At 42.3% G+C, this 18149-nt stretch overlaps 1 protein-coding gene across 1 annotated transcript in view; it reads right to left on the bottom strand.

The window, feature by feature from the left end:
* syt2 (synaptotagmin 2) overlaps window positions 1-18149 on the bottom strand; it is a 552336-nt gene that overhangs the window by 274586 nt on the left and 259601 nt on the right. The window contains exon 2 of the mRNA XM_033042448.1: window positions 9964-10002. The gene's annotated coding sequence lies outside the window, so the exon portion shown is untranslated. The remainder of the gene's footprint in view (window positions 1-9963; window positions 10003-18149) is intronic.

The raw sequence follows: 18149 nt of genomic DNA on the forward strand, positions 1-18149 counted from the left end.
GGGAAGACGGTAGAGGATGTACAAGCACCGTGCAGACAGCACACGTAGTCAGAATCAAACCCAGGTCTCTGGCATCTCAACCATGGTGCCACCATGCCACCTTTTCTCTCTTAGGTTCTTGGATATTTTGACAAAGCACTTTCAGAGTCATAAGCGACTGCTCATCAGCAAAAGCAGTATCAGGAAAAAAGTGGAATTGTATCTGTCTCTTTCCAATCTCATGCTGGAACAATTGATGATAAAATACTCCCTCTAGTGATCCAGGTAAAAACTGATTAAACTCAAACCAATTCAGAATCAGCTTGAATATCTATCTCCAAATTCCACAATCTAAGCGTGAGGCTTTCAGTCTCATATCATCAAGATCTTGTTGCATTCAAGTTTAAATTATTTAATGGGATCAGTAATTGGGGACAAATCATCGTGTTTGTAATGTTATAAATGTAACTTTGACCAACCCGAGCCCTAGAATGTTGGAAACCAATTGTCCAATTGCTTCATAAGTTCATTAGTTACAGGAGCAGAATTAAACCATTTGGCCCACCAAGTCTACTCCACGATTCAAGCATGGCTGATCTGTCTTTCCCTCACAACCACATTCTCCTGCCTTCTCTCCATAACCCCTTCAGCTACTGTGTAACAATTACATGATATGTCACTTAAAAGATTCACAGCAAAACCTTGTTGGATATTTTACAAGATTTTTCAATTTAACATCAAAATTTATGATCTTCCTCTGTTCTCGCTCAGTCACAAAATACCACGAAGCACTTGCATAACAATAGACAATAGACAATAGGTGCAGGGGTAGGTCAGCACCGCCATTCAATGTGATCATGGCTGATCATCCCCAATCAGTACCCCGTTCTTGCCTTTTCCCCATATCCCCTGACTCCGCTATGTTTAAGAGCCCTATCCAGCTCTTTCTTGAAAGCATCCAGAGAACCGCCCTCTCAACCACCCTCTCACCGCCCTGTGAGAATTCCACACACTCACAACTCTGTGAGAAAAAGTGTTTCTTCGTCTCCATTCTAAATGGCTTACCCCTTATTATTCAACTGTGGCCCCTGGTTCTGGACTTCCCCAACATCGGGAACATGTTTCCTGCCTCCAGCGTGTCCAAACCCTTAACAATCTTATATGTTTCAATAAGATTACCTCTCATCCTTCTAAACTCCAGAGTGTACAAGCCCAGCTGCTTCATTCTCTCAGCATATGACAGTCCCGCCATCTCGGGAATGAACCTTGTAAACCTACGCTGCACTCCCTCAATAGCAAGAATGTCCTCGCTCAAATTAGGAGACCAAAACTGCACACAATAGTCCAGGTGTGGTCTCACTAGGGCTCTGTACAACTGCAGAAGGACCTCTTTCCTCCTATACTCGACTCCTCTTGTTATAAAGGCCAATTTGCCATTTGCTTTCTTCACTGCCTGCTGTACCCAAAAGGTGCCATACTGCAAGTGAACTTTCTGGTTGAAAAAATATTCAGCTGGTGTGTGGAACAACTATAATCTCTGTGAAAAAGTAATGGAAGTTACCATTATCCAGTACAGGCAAATCTTGTTTTATTCACTTCATCTAATATTTACCACTGCACTGAGTTCCAACTTCCTAAAGATGATCACAAACCAAGTAAGGGACATAATAAAAAGGAAGAAAAATATAGAGCTGGCAGTAATTATCTCTTAATTATTAAAAAAATAAATGTAGTCGATAACTTATTCATGCTCCCAGATGATAATTCTGATTTGTAAAATATCTCAGAATTTTGTTACTAATTTATGTTTCAGGATAGATGCAACCCTGACAGGACCGGAGTCTCACACACATCTCTAATTGCCTTCGCCTTCCTGAAACGCAGCAATACTCTATATGTTTAGTTTAGTTTAGAAATAGAGCATGGAAATAGCCCCTTCGGACCACCGACACCATGCTGACCATCAATCATCTGATCACACTTGTTCTATGTTTCCCCACTTTCTCATCCATTCCCTACACACTAGCAGGCATTTACAGAAGCCCATGAAGCTACAAACCCACATGTCTTTGGGATGTGGAAGGAAACCGGAGCCCGCAGAGGAACAGGTACACTAGTTCTATCCAACACACCAGGGACAATTTTTACAGCAGTCAATTAACCTACAAAACTGCATGCCTTTAGATTGTGGGTGGAATCTTGGAGCACCCGGAGAAAACCCATGCGGTCACAGGGAGAACACTGAAACTTTGTACATTCAGCACCTATATTCAGGATCGAACCCAGGTTTCTGGGGCTGTAAGGCAGCTACTCTACTGCTGCACCACTGTGCCACCCTGTGAGGTAGTTGGTCCACCAGCTGAGCCATTTTGCCACCACAAGGCTGAGAGGAAGATGTTCAAGGATTGAGAGAATTAAATTATATTCCCAAGTTAGGATTATGTATAACTTGAAGGGGAAACTGCAGATGCTATTATTCTTATGCGGATGATGTGATAGAAATTGGGGGTTTGGGAGGTAATGTCAGAGTGGCCCAATTGAGTGGTGGCAGTGCACTTTGAAGATGTTATAATCTGCAGTTTCAGTGTACCAACAGTGTAGCGGATTGTGGACAGGCTGCAGTGTTGATCTTCCTGAGTACTGTTGGAGGCGTACACTCCGAGACAAGTGGAGAATACTTCATCACACTCTTGACTTGCACATTGTAGATGGTGGATAGGAGTATCAGGAGCCGATTCACTTCTTTCAGAATGCTGATGCTCTGATCTGCCCTTATAAGACCATAAGTCATAGGAGCAGAATTAGACCTTTCAGCCCATTAAATCTTCTTCTTCTTTCGTATGGCGTGCACAACCTAAAGTTGTAGGACAACTTGTTCTATTTGATCTTACTTGATTGTGCACACCAGGTTGATTGCATTTGTCGAAACAGGGCGGACCACGTGAAGGTTGCAATCTCCCACCCCAGCCCATTAAGTCTAATCATGCCTAATCGATTTTTCCCTCTCAACCCCATTCTCATGCCTTCTCCCCATAATGTTTGATGCCCTTCCTAATCAAAAAACTATCTCTGCCTTAAATATGCCCAATGTCCTAGCCTCCACAGCCCTCTGTGGCAATAAATTCCACAGATGCACCACCCTCTGGCTAGTGAAATTCCTCCTCTTCTCCATTTTGACGGTATGTCATTTTAATCCGAGGTTGTGCCCTCTGGTTCTAGACTCTCCTATCACAGAAAACATCCTTACCATGTCTACTCTGTCTTGGCCTTTCATTATCCGGTAGGTTTCAATGAGATCCTCCCCCCCCCCCTTCCCCTCATCCTTCTAAACTGCAGCGTGTATAGGCCCAGAGCCTTCAAGCACTCCTCAAACATTAACCCAATCATTCCTGGGCTCATTCTTGTAAACCTCCTCTGGACCCTCTGTGAAGCCAGCACATCCTTCCTCACATATGGGGCCCAAAACTGTTCACATTATTCAAAATGTGGTCTCACGAGCACCTAATAAAGCCTCAGCATTACATCCTTGCTTTTACGTACGAGTCTCCTGGAAATGAACACTAACCTTGCATTTGTCTTCCTTAATTTTTTCTTAACCTGCAAAATTGCCTTTTGGGAAACCTACACCAGCATTCCCAAGTCCCTTTGAAACTTTGATTACTGACACAATTAGAAACTAGTCTACGCCTTTATTTCTTTTACCAAAGTGCATGACCGTACACATTGCTCGGCTGCATTTACCATGTCTTTGCCCACTCTGTCAACCTGTCCAAGTCCTTCTGCAGCATCCCATCTTTCTCAACACTACCAGCCCCTCCACCTACCTTTGTATCATCTGCAAACTCAGCCACAAAGCCATCAATTCCATTATCCAGATCATTAACATATACCATGAAAAGTATAGACACAAAACCAAACCTTGTGGAACATCACCAGTCAATGGCAGCCGACAAGGAAAGTCCTCCTTACTTCTCATTCTTTGCCTTCTGCCAGTCAGCCAATCTTCTATCCATGCCAATACCTTGCCTCTAATCCCATGGACTTCTATCTTGTTTAGCGGCATCACATGCAGCACCTTATCAAAGGCCTTCTGAAAATCCAAATAAACAACATCCACTGTCTCTCCTTTGTCTATCCTGCTTATTATCTCCTCAAAACCCCCCAACATATTTGTTAGGCAAGATCTCCCCTCAAACTTTGGCCTATTTCAAGTATACCAAAAACTCATCTTTAAAGTGGACTCAAAATTTTTACCAACCACAGAAGATAGACTAACTGGTCTATACTTTCCTTCCTTTTGCCTTGCTCTCTTCTTAAAGAGTAGAGTCACATTTGGGATTTTCCAGTCCTCTGGATCCATTCCTGACTATAGTGCTTATTGAAAGATCACGACTAATGCCTCCACAATCTCTACAGATACAGAACCCTAGGGTGTAGTCCATCAGGTACAGGTGACTTATCCACCTTCAGACCTTTCAACTTCCCAAGCACCTTCTCCTCAGTAATAGCGACTGCATTCAATTCTGCCCCCTGAATTTTGGCACATTGCTGGTGTCTTGCACAGCGAAGACTGATGTAAAATGGGGTTGGTGCATTTGAGTTTCTAGTCCAGGATGTTACTTGTGGGAGGTGGTAATGCTGTTGAATTTCAAAAGTAGTGGTTAGAATCTACTGTAGACAAAAAATGCTGGAGAAACTCAGCGGGTGAGGCAGCATCTATGGAGCGAAGGAAGTAGGCAACATTTCAGGTCGAGACCCTCTCCAGACTGAATCTACAGTATCTTGTAGAAAATGGTCAGTCCCAGGCACTTTGGTGTTGGGAATCTTGTGTGCTACAGCCCATGCCTGAACATGGTGTAGATCTTGTTGTTATCGGGGAGAGAGTACTTTGCAGGATCAGTAATTGGGAACAAATCACTGAGTTCATACTCTTATTAAGGCAATTTTAACCAACCTGGGGCTTGAATTGTTTCTGAGCTTGTACAGGTTGACTACTGCCTGGCTAAATCTGCAAAGTTATTAGAAATACATGAACATTTCATTGTCTTTGTAGCTTGTAAAAATAAGGTGACAGATACCTTTGCTGAATTTCTTTTAGGTGAAGTTACAACATGTTGTAGCTTTTCAAATATGTTGACATTTCTTCATTCACATTGTAGGTCCCATTCTCCTTCAGATTTGAGGATCTTTCAGATGGGTTGCAAAGTTCAAAAGTTCTTATCAATTTATTTTTATGTTGGGATTCGACTTGATGAAGAGGGCTACTCATTAGCTTATTTGCTCCTGTATCTCCAAATCACAACTATGTATCCAATTTGATAGGATATGCTGTGTTATGACGGGTAAACCTTCCCCGCAAACAGTTCCTTCTTGTGTCAGAGAGTTATGCAGCATGGAAGCAGGCCCTTCGGCCCAACTTGGCCCTGCTGACCAAAATGCACCATCGATTAGGCTGCATTTGGCCCATATCCTTCTAATCCTTTCCTGTCTGAGTACCTGCACAAGTGTCCTTTGAATGCTGTCACAGCTTTGTCCCAACTACTTCTTCTTCCAGTTTGTTCCATTTACTCACCACCTTCTGAGTTAAATATTTGCCCGAGTAAATCTTTGCCCTGTCACTTTCAACCCACGCCCTCTAGTTTCTGATTCCCCTATGCTGGGATTCCACTGTACATTCACCTTTTCTATCCCCCTTGTGATTTTATACATCTCTATAAGATCAACCCTCCAAGGAATAGAATCCTAGTCGGCCCAACCTCTCCCTATAATTCATGCCCTTGAGTCTTGGCAACATCCTTGTGAATAGACAATAGACAATCGGCAATAGGTGCAGGAGTAGGCCATTCGACCCTTCGACCCATTCAATGTGATCATGGCTGATCATCCCCAATCAGTACCCCGTTCCTGCCTTCTCCTCATATCCCCTGACTCCGCTATCTTTGAGAGTCCTATCTCGCACTCTCTTGAAAGTATCCAGAGAACCGGCCTGCACCGCCCTCTGAGGCAGAGAATTCCACACTCACCACTCTCTGTGGGAAAAAGTGTTTCCTCGCCTCCGTTCTAAATGGCTTACCCCTTATTCTTCTCTGCGTTCCTCACGAATAGTGCTTTCAAAGAACATGGTATTTGGGTGCTTATCGAGTCACACCCTTTAGATATATTCCCTTATGACCAATAATTAGACCAATTGATTGTACAACTTCAGCATCATGTTAGGCTGCTGTGACTGAGGTCCTCCAGTAAATGATGCAACTGTGCAGTTGCTAATCTGTCATTTTATTGTAGTTATGAAGCAGTTGAACAAGTTGTGAATTCAATCGCAATACAAGTTGAAATATTGGTACAACATAGCTTAAATGTTGTGTCATGTAAGGGCCCATTTGTCCCATGTAGATACTTTGTAGTAAATCAGGTTAAATAGTGGAATATGCAGCCTGGACCAATAAAACAAAACAGGGTCTTTGGTGTACAATCTGCTCAATAAAAACATCCAATGAAAGTTACCTGCCTGAGTTTACTAGATGAAAAGAAATAGACATTAACGATTTTGAAACAAGTCATATTTATGATCTATCTCTGATAATTCATACTTTTATTCTAGTTTCTGATTTTTGTGTCTACGGCTTTCTCTTGCCAAATCAGAGATATATTGTATCCATTTCATTTTATCAAGAGACTTCTCATTCCCTTTGAATAAAACCTGTTTGCAAAAAAAATAAATAATATAGAGAGAGAAAGGAACTGCAATTATCTTTTTTAAATAATGAGAAGTATCTGATGAATGTACAAGAAATAATTATTAATTAAATAGAAAAGATTCACAATTTTAAAAATCCTCCATTTGTCCAAGGTTGAAGATAATAGATATGTATATATGATTTGAAGAAAATGCAATCATCTCATGGCTGATATACTTATTATATGTAACATTTTTATCTGTGCCTTGCTGTGACATTTGAAAAACAGTTTTGACTTATTTTAGTTGGTTTTGAATCACAATACATTCAGATGATGCTATTTTTGTGAAGGCCTTTTGTCATTTCAATGTCATACCTTTGAACATCTGAATTTCATCTCCATTGTTATCTCTCCACACAAATGCTGTACCTTACAAGATGAATGTTTTTGAGGCTGATTTTGCAGCTGTTACGCTGACAAAAATTCTATCATCACGATTGTTATGCCCAATGGATTTCTTAATCAGTGTATATAATCTATATGTAGAAATAAGGAACTGCAGTTGCTGGTTTATACCAAAGTAGGCACAAAGTGCTGGTGTAACTCATCGAGTCAGGCAACATCTCTGGAGAAAAAGGATGGGTGATTGAAAGTCTGAAGGAGGGTCCCGACCCATAACATCACCCATCCTTTTTCTCCATAGACGCTGCCCGGCCCACTGTTGCTCCATAGACGCTGCCCGGCCCACTGTTGCTCCATAGACGCTGCCCGGCCCACTGTTGCTCCATAGACGCTGCCCGGCCCACTGTTGCTCCATAGACGCTGCCCGGCCCACTGTTGCTCCATAGACGCTGCCCGGCCCACTGTTGCTCCAGCACTTTGTGTCTACGTTTGATATAACCTATAAGTTCATATCTAACAAAAAGTTACCCACAGGGTTAGTGGCATCCATTGAGACATGTTAAATTGTTGTGGGCTAATAAACTTCTATGAGGGAAGATTCTGTACAGCATTTGGCCCAAGACTCACAACGCATATTGGCAAGGTCTGTAGCTGGTTAGGGAAGAGGAGCTAAACGTTGGAAGGCAGGATTGAAGTTCACAAGTTGAAGTTTACAAAGACTGATAGGGTGGGTCTTAAACTGTGATTATGACTGCGGTTGGGCCAAGAGAGAAATAGATTGGGTAAACAGTGTCTCTTGCCCAGAGTAGGGGAATCAAGAACCAGGGGACATTGATTTAAGGTGACGGGGGAAAGATTTAATAGGAACCTGAGGGGTGACTTTTTTTACAGAGTGGTGGGTGTATGGAAATAAGCTGCTGGAGGAGGTAGTTGAGGCAGGTACTATCACAGCATTTAAAAAACATTTAGACAGGTAATTGGCTAGGACAGGTTTAGATGGATATGGGGCAGGCGGGACTAGTGTAGATGGGACATGTTAGTTGGTGTGGGCAAGTTGGGCCAAAGGGCTTGTTTCAACGCTGTATGACTCCATGACTAAGCATTTGGAGGAGGAGTCAATTCAGCAAGCGGGGGGGGGGGGGGGGGGGGGGGGGGGGGAGGGGTTGGGCTGAGAGGCTGGCAGAGTGATCAAGCTCACAAGTTGCTCAGGGAAGCTGGTACAGGGCTCGGACTCTAGATCACAAGGAGAGGTTGTTAGGTTGCAGCAAGGTCAAGTTAGGTGGGCATAGGGGTCTGGGCAAATGCAGGTGGCAGGAAGGAGATTGTTAAACATGCAAATTTGGGTCAGTATATCGATTGGTGGCTGGAATCATTGGACAAAGGATCACTATTAAGTCAGGTATGAAGAGGTCAGGAGAGAACTGCGTAATAGGAGCTATTGAGGTGTGTTCCCAACCAGTCCATGCAGGCTGGGATCTGTAGTCGAAGATAGACACAAAATGCTGGAGTAATTCAATAGGACAGGCAGCATCTCTGGAGAGAAGAAATGGGTGACGTTTCGGGTTGAGACCCTTCTTCAGACAGATGTCAGGGGAGTGAGCGGCACAGAGATAAAATGTAGTTGGAGTTGGAGACAGTAAGAATGATAGGAGAACTTGGAAGGGGAGGGGGGGGGGGAAGAGAGGGAAAGCAAGGACTACTTGAAGTTAGAGAAGTCAATGTTCATACGGCTGGGATGTAAGCTGACCCTGGGATCTGTAATCACTCTACTCTGCTTATCAGGATGTTGATTCTTTCATACTTTATCATGCCAAACATGCAGTGTACCAAAGTAAAAGAATGTGAAGTTGTACCTTGTGGTCAGCCATTTGTTTTGTTTCACTCAAAGATAAGATGGCAAGCACTTCAATTTCCAGGATATAAACAGAACATATCTCACAGAGTACAAAGTGAAAGAATATAGAGCAGATGTGTAGGAATCGCAAGAACATTATTTGCTTTGAACCTTAAAATCATCTAATCACCTAATGTGATAAATATACAAGATTGTAGTTAACTGTTTTTCTGTAGCCAGCTCAATTCTATAAGCAGAAATGTGGAAACAAAGAATTGCAGAAGCTGGTTTATACCAAAGATAAACACAAAGTGCTGGAGTAACTCAATGAGTCAGGCAACATCTCTGGAGGAAAAGGACAGGAGACGTTTTGGGTCGGGACCTTTCTTCTGGCTGAAGAAGGGTCACGACCCAAAATGTCATCCATTCTTTTTCTCCAGAGATGCTGCCTGACCCGCTGAGTTTAAGTTTAGCTTAGAGATAGAGCGCGAAAGGAGGACATTCGGCCTACCGTGTCCATGCCAATCAGCGATCCCCGCACACTAACATTATCCTATGCACATTGAGGACAATTTACAATTTTACTAAGCCAATTAGCCTACAAACCTGTATGTCTTTAGAGTGTGGGAGGAAACCAGAGCTCCCGGAGAGAACCCATATGGTTATGAGAAAAACGTACCAACTTCGTACAGACAGCACCCGTAGTCAGGATCAAACCCGGGTCTCAGGCACTGTAAGACCGTGACTCTACCACTGCGCCACGTGCCACCAAGTTACTCCAGCACTTTGTGTCTATCCTTGGTATAAATCAGCATCTGCAGCTCTTTGTTTCTACTAATATCAGTAATTGTTGCAGAGAAACATATTTTTTGGCTACTTAAACCAATGTTTTATTACAGAAATGCAGTAAGTAAAACGTAAAATAAATCCTAGTCATTGATCAAAATATGCTGCTTTGTTCTATGTTCTTGTTCTATGTTCCAAATCTCAAAACCCATATCTTGTGCATTTGAACATATAACTTAATCATCTTTATAGGAGATGGAATAAGCAAAGAGGCAGTAACTCACAGCACTACTGGCCACAGTTGTTTCTTTTCACTGGTTCAGCTGAAGAAGAAAGAAAACAATCAATTTACACATATATTAATAAAACTACTAAACAAATTACTTCTGAACAAATCTTACATTGCACTGTTCAGCTTTCTTTGCAGTAGAATTAGAAAGTGCTAAAAACTATAAAAATTAATGTTGCTTAAACAATGACATTTTCCATAGTTACAACTGCAGAAACACAAAATGATTGGATTAAAACAGGTAAAAAGCAAAGCTGAAATCAACATACTTCTGCTAAATTGCAATATCTATATTTGCAGAAAAATATATTTTTCTGACGAAATGTGCAGGAAAGAACTGCAGATGCTGGTTTACACCAGAGATAGACACAAAATGCTGGAGTAACTCAGTGGGACAGGCAGCATCTCTGGATAGAAAGAATAGGTGATGTTTTGGGTCGAGACTCTTCTTCAGACTGAAGAAGGGTCTTGACCTGAAACCTCACCTATTCCTTCTATCTAGAGATACTGCCTAGTCCTGCTGAGTTATTCCAGCATTTTGTGTCTATCTTACATTTTACTGATGTCAGCTATTACTGAGAGTTTACTAATGGACTACCAATTGCAGTGATGACAAGTAGTGGATAATCAACATTGAGGATTCTTGAACACATTTTCCTACTAGCTACTTTGAGAGAAGATGATTTAAGGGCTGGGGTTAAAGAATGTGAAGCCAACTTTCTGTGTAATTGAGAGTAAGGGAGGAAGACACAGAATGTTACAGCAGCTCAGTGGATCAGGCAGCATCTCAGGAGAACGTGGATAGGCAACATTTCGGGTCGAGACCCTTCCCAAAATTTAGGGAGGTTTCCCTATATCCTTATGGGATATACTGTTACTTTATTCCTAGTGGTCCTGGTGTTGGCAGTTGCATTAGAGGAGGAAATTAAATGAGATCGCAATTCAATTTTTTAAACCAATTAGGCCATTCAGCCCATCAAGTCAGCTCTACCATTCAATCATGGCTGATCTATATTGCCTCTCAACCACATTCTCCAAACTTGTGGCCATAAACCTTTCTCCTATCATTGCAACCAATATGGTGTGTTGTTGTAGGTAACCAAGACACAAATCTTTCGTCCTTTTTTCTTGCCATTACCTCTATTAACATCATACTCTTTATGGTATTACATTATTGGTTTCTTCTCTCAAAGCCTCTTGCAAATATGGCCAACACACCAATTACTTTAACTACTGCTTGGTGTGCCTGCATATCTGCTTTCAGTGTCTGCAGTACAAGAACACCATGATCCCTCTGTGTAGCAGTGTAGCAGTGTTTCCCAATCCATCACTTTTTATATACTAATACACTGCCTTTCAGTTTGCCTAACAAAGTGGATAACTTGACATTTATCCACTGTATGCTGCATCTGTCACTTTTAATGAAGACATGTTCTACCAATCAGTGGTAGCCAGTGCCATCTTCTTCGTTGTTGTGTGCTGGGGCAGCAGGGCGAAGGCTGCGGACGCCAATAGGATCAACAAATTCTTCAGGAAGGTAGCTTCTTCCTGGGGGAGGAGTTGGATTCTTGGAAGGTGGTCTTGGAGGGGAGGATCCTCCTCAAACTGCGGAGCATCCTAGACAATACGGCTCACCCCCTCCATGACACACTGGTCAACCTGCTCAACAGTATATCCCAGAAGGATATAGGAAAACCTCCCTACATTTTGGGAAGGGTGCCGACCCAAAATGTTGCCTATCCATGTTCTCCTGAGATGCTGCCTTACCCAACCTGAGCACCAGACTGGTCCCACCAAGATGCAGGACAGAACGCCACAGGAGATCATTCTTCCCTGTGTCTATCAAACTGTACAACTGCTCCCCCTTCTGTCGTGGGGTAGACTGAGACTGAGACTGAGATTGACCCCCCCCCCACCCCGCCCACCTCCTCAATCTTTATACATCCCCAAAGCCTTTCCACTCGTCACTTTAATTTCATGTTTCATGAATTTTGTGTTTTTTATGATGGCAAATTAATTTCCCCCCTGGGATAAATAAAGTTTTATCAATAGACAATAGACAATAGACAATAGGTGCAGGAATAGGCCATTCGGCCCTTCGAGCCAGCACCACCATTCAATGTGATCATGGCTGATCATCCCCAATAAGTACCCCGTTCCTACCTTCTCCCCATTTCCCCTGACTCCGCTATCTTTAAGAGCCCTATATAGCTCTCTCTTGAAATTATCCAGAGAACCGGCCTCCACCGCCCTCTGAGGCAGAGAATTCCACAGGCACAACTAACTATCTGTGAGAAAAAGTGTTTCCTTGCCTCCGTTCTAAATGGCTTACCCCTTATTCTTAAACTGTGGCCCCTGGTTCTGGACTCCCCCAACATCGGGAACATGTTTCCTGCCTCGAGCATGTGCAAACCCTTAATAATCACATGTTTCAATAAGATATCCCCTCATCCTTGTAAACTCCAGAGTATACAAGCCCAGCCGCTCCATTTGCTGAGCATATGACAGTCCCGCCATCCCCGGAATTAACCTTATAAACCTACGCTGCACTCCCTCAATAGCAAGCATGTCCTCCCTCAAATTACGGGACCAAAACTGCACACAATACTCCAGGTGTGGTCTCACTAGTTCCCTGTACAACTGCAGAAGGACCTCTTTGCTCTTATACTCATCGTATCGTATCATATTATATCGTATGGGTGATGCTTTGAAATCATTCTTGTTTATTTTTAGTTTAGTTCAGTTTATTGTCATGTGTACCAAGGTACAATGAACAGCTTTTTTTATTGCGTGCTATCCAGTCAAAGGAAAGACTTTACATGATTACAATCAAACCATCCATAGTGTACAGATGCAGGATAAAGTGAATAATGTTTAGTGCAAGATAAAGGCAAGTGATGTACAATTATAGATAGTCTGAGGGTCTCCAAAGAGATAGATGGTAGTCAGGACCACTTTCTAGCTATTGATAGGGTGGTTCAGTTGCCTGATAACAGCTGGGAATAAACTGTTCTTGAATCTGGAGATGTTTAAGAAAGTACTGCAGATGCTGGAAAAATCGGAGGGTGAGAAAAATGCTGGAGAAACTCAGCGGGTGAGGCAGCATCTATGGAGAGAAGGAATAGGGGATGTTTCGGGTCGAGACCCTTCTTCAGATTTCGGGTTGAAGAAGGGTCTCGACCCGAAACGTCCCCTATTCCCTCTCCGTAGATGCTGCCTCACCCGCTGAGTTTCTCCAACAATTTTTGTCTCCCTTCTGAATCTGGAGGTGTTCATTTTCATACTTCTGTACCTCTTGCCTGTTGGGAGAGGGGAGGAGGGAATGACCAGGTGATATTGGTCTGTGATTATGCTGGTGGACTTGCCGGGGCAGCGTGAAGTGTAGATTGAGTCAATGCAACAGAGGTTGGTTTGCGTGAAGGTCTGATCTGCGTCCACAATTCTCTGCAATTTCTTGCGTTCTCGGATGGAGCAGTTCCCAAACCATGCTGTGATGCATCCCGATAAAATGCTTTCTACGGCGCATCCATGGAAACGGAATAATGAGATTTATTGTTAAAAAGATTTTAAAAATCAACAAAGTTGGAAACTGCATAAATATGACAATTATTTGAGCTCTAAAACATTGCAGGTGAATCATCCCTCTGCTGGATCTTGACAGCTCTTGTGTTTGCCTGAAGATAGATTGATCAGCTGAGAGTTTCATTTTGCCAGCCACTGACAGCACTGTCTCCCCATCCTACACCACACCACCAATAATTGGCCACTAATCAAGCAGCAAGAAACTGCCGATGCTGGCCATCTGAGATAAGAAATAAAATGCTGGAAATACTCGTCAGGGCAGACGACACCACTGGCGAGAGAAGCGACCTTACATCCGAACCAAGAAAAGTTCGAAAGCAAACAAGTTTTAAATTCCAGAGAAGGAATATAGATGGATATAGAACAACATCTATGTCAAGAGTAACAGAAGGATACAAGTGATAGCAGTGTTGGCCTCCCCTACCACAGTCAATCACTTTAACATTCCATCCATCCCGTCAATGTCTCAAACTCAAAATATTTGATTGCTCACTTTTCTCAGTTCCAATTAAACGTTGATTCTTTTTTCCCCACAGATATTGCCTGACCTGCTGGATTTGCCAGCATTTCCTACTTTTATGCCCAGCTACAATCTGGAGCTACCTAGCTCTACCTATTACCAAGTCCAGCCACACCTACATACTACAGGGTGGGGCATTTGCTCCATTGGGTAGACACAGGCTCCCCACAGAATAATCCTATCAATCCCATTATTCTCCTTATTTCCATCACATTCTTATGCGCATGTCCATCAAATTCCTTGTAATTCTTTTGCCACTTACCCACACTTAGGGACAATAAACAGAAGCCGTCTAACATAACAAAGCAGCACCATTGGGACCACATTGACCACTTTACAACTTTGAACGTGCCCTATACGTGCTGACTCTGCATACTTTAAACCTGGTATGCCAAACTTTGGCAGCATCCTTTACGTGGCGACTATTTGCATACCTTGTGCATGCAAGCAAAGCATTTCACTGCGACTTGTCACATGCGACAACAAAGTATTCAATTCATTCCAAACAAAGAATTCCACTGTGATATGCCACATGTGATAATAAAGATTAATTCATCCACCCATCAATTAATTAATTAATTGATTAATTTATCTATTTATTTATTTATTTATTTGTCTTTTGGCTAGGTGAGGACATTTCAACAGCACAATGGCGCTGCTGGTAGAGCTGCTGCCTCACACCTCGTGTCCTGGGTTCAGTTCTGATTTTTATGGTGTCTGCGTAGAGATTGTAAATTATTCCTGTGAACACGTGGGTTTCTTCCAGATGCTTTAGTTTCCTCCCATATCTCAAAAATGTGCAGATTGGTGGGTTGTTTGACCACTGTGGATTGCACATTGTATTGTGAAGATGCTAGAATCTGGTGGGAGCACTGGCAAGAGAGAGTGCAATGTGGATATGGAAAAGATTAGGGCAGAATAGAAGGATGAGAGGGTATATTATATACAATTCTTAAGGGATTGGACAGGCTAGGGGCAGGAAAAATGTTCCCGATGTTGGGGAGTCTAGAACTAGGGGTCACAGTTTAAGAATAAGGGGAAGGCCATTTAAGACTGCGATGAGGAAACAATTTTTCACCCAAAGAGTTGTGAATCTGTGGAATTCTCTACCACAGAAGACAGTAGAGGCCAATTCACTGGATGTTTTTAAGAGAGAGTTACATATAGCTCTTAGGGCTAATGGAATCAAGGGATATGGGGAGAAAGCAGGAACGGGGTACTGATTTTGGATGATCAGCCATGATCATATTGAATGGCCAAATGGGCAACTCCTGCACCTATTTTCTATGTTTCTAGAATAGATGTAAAAATGGGTGCTTGACAATTGGTACAGTCTCAGTGAGTATTCCCTTGCTGTGTCATTCTGTGGCTCTCTATCAGTCAGCAGAATCCCATGCTGTTAAGAGGCAAATGTGCAAACTTCAAGAGTCAGAAGTCGAGCATTTAGATAAGACACATTCCAACAGGGGAACAATTAAATTCTTACTTGCTGCAGCTTTACAGGCTTGTTTATGCAATTATGCACAGATAAATACATGAAAATTAATAATACAATAAATTAATAACCGTAACCTGAATAACCAAATAGGACAAAATCAACGTTGGTAGTGCAATCAAGACACAGTCCGTTGAAGACCATACGTGCTCAGGCTACTGTGTGTAGTGCACCAGAGCCTGGTTGTTGTGGGTTAGAAGCTGTTCTTGAACCTGGAGATGTTGGTCTTGCGGCTCCTGTACCTTCTTCCTGAGCATGCACATCTTCACACATGTGTATGAAGGAACTGCAGATGCTTGTTTAAGTCAAAGATATACACAAAGAGCTGGAGTAACTCAGCGGGACAGGCAGCATCTCTGGAGAGAAGGAATGGTGACGTTTTGGGTTGAGACTGAAGGGTCTTGACTCGAAACGTCACCCATTCCTTCTCTCCAGAGATGCTCCCTGTCCCGCTGAGTTACTCCAGCTTTTGTTACACATCTTCACACATGGTCTCTATCCCAACCCTGCTGGTCCTGCCCCCAGAGATGATTGATTTCCTTCACTTGCAGCAAAGTGGTCTTTGAAAATACTTGGCATGTTAAGTAGCACCCGCCACCTTGCACTTTAGGTTGAATTTCCCAACAGCCAACCTCAGACAACCATCCATTGATCCAAAGTGAATTAATTGACGTGGTTATGTGGGCCTGATCTTTCTGAGGCAGTGTTGCTTAGCAACAAAGAGTATTGGCAATCTAGTCCAATTCTACCTAATACAACAGTAACACTTTTTTTTTAAATCAATTAGAGTAAGATCAATTACATTAGCTTTAATTGAAAGTTTCAAAAGTGATTTTATTTTTCACTAAGTTCCACCAGCAGCTCTTGCAGCATAAAGATGGGATTTCCAGGAATACAAATTTTAATAATCAATATAAACACAATTAGTTTTGCATTGATTTCATCTTTTAGCTGGCTGAGCCAATTGAAAATAGCTTCAGTGTAGAGTGGTTAAATATAACATAACTTTAGGAACAATGACACAAAAGATTAAATGAGCAATATTTGGAATGCATAATCAGAGAAGTGAATCAGTGAAGTAATCAAGGTGAATATGTGACTGCAGAACTTAAAATTATATAGTTGAGTTACACTTACAGATAGATATGATCAAAATAAATGATATTCAATGGGCATCATTTCATTGTGAAGCATTCTGCAGATTCAGGTTTATACCGAATATAGACACAAAGTGCTAACTCAGCGGATTAGGCAGCATCCCTGGAGAAAAAGGAAACCTTTCTTCAGACTCATTTCATTGTTCTGTTTGGTACATATGGCAATAAAACAATCTTGACTTGATTCTTGACAGTATCGGGTTAGACTATACATCAAGTACTCTCTGAAGTTTTGGTCACCATTGAATACAATGGCTATTGCAGCCATAAGAAACAGCAGCTGCTGGAGTCTTGAGGACGAGACAAGTTGCTAGAAGAACTCAATGGGTCAAGCAACATCTGAGGAGGGAATATACAGATTATATTTCCTGTGTGCATCACCTGAACGTTTCCTCCACAGATCCTGCCCAACCCATTGAGTTCCTCCAGCACTTTGTGTCGTGCTGAGGATATTGCAGTATCAGCTTTGAGAGCATGAAATATTTGGCATTAAAGGGGACACTAGGTTCGGCAATTCAAACTATGTGAAAAATATCAAGAAGACCAAGGGAAAATAAATGTCCTGATGACAGAGAAAGCTTAATAAATGGATCCAAATGGTTCACATTGAAGCAGGCTCAAAGTTCTGATCACATTCTCTGGTATAATGGGAGAAATCTTGAGTGGGATTTGCTAACGTCCTATGGATATCGGGATGTTCTAACCATGTGTATATAACTTAACAGTGTACACATGTAGAGCAGTGGGAAGATGGTCGAACAATAGCCATTGGTCAATGGGTAGGAATCCAGTGGTTTTAGTAGGAATTGAAGGCAATAGCTTCCATCTCCCTCATACTTATTTGGTGGAAATATTTGCTCATCCAAAAGTGGTGGAAAAGGGTAATGTGCCTTGCAAACTTCAGGTGGAGAAAAGTTTCCATTGAAAAAATATGGCAGATAATCCATACGTTTAAGAGACTTATAAACAAGATTTTGTACAAAGAGGATATTGATGCATACAGTAAAATATATCTAGGAGACCGAGGCTGATAATGTTAAAGCTACTATATAATATTATAAAAGTAATGATGGCGAAGGAAATTAGCCAGACTGGACTTCCAATGTTTTTACAGTTGTGAGGTGCAGCCACTAATAAGATTACCCAGTTTCCTAGTACACGGTGGCGCAGCGGTAGAGTTGCTACCTTACAAAGCCAGAGACCTGAGTTTGAACCTGACTACGGGTGCTGTCTGTACAGAGTTTGCACGTTCTCCCTGTGACAGCGTGGGTTTTCTCCGGCTGCCCTGGTTTCCTCCCACATTCCAAGGACTTGCCAATTTATAGGTTAATTGGCTTCTGTAAATTGTTGCTAGTGTGGAGGATAAAACTAGTGTGTGGGGTGATTGCTGGTCAGCACGGGCTCAGTGGGCCGAACGGCTTGTTTCC

The sequence above is a fragment of the Amblyraja radiata genome, chromosome 24, assembly GCF_010909765.2.
Source record: "Amblyraja radiata isolate CabotCenter1 chromosome 24, sAmbRad1.1.pri, whole genome shotgun sequence".
Taxonomy (NCBI): Eukaryota; Metazoa; Chordata; class Chondrichthyes; order Rajiformes; family Rajidae; genus Amblyraja; species Amblyraja radiata.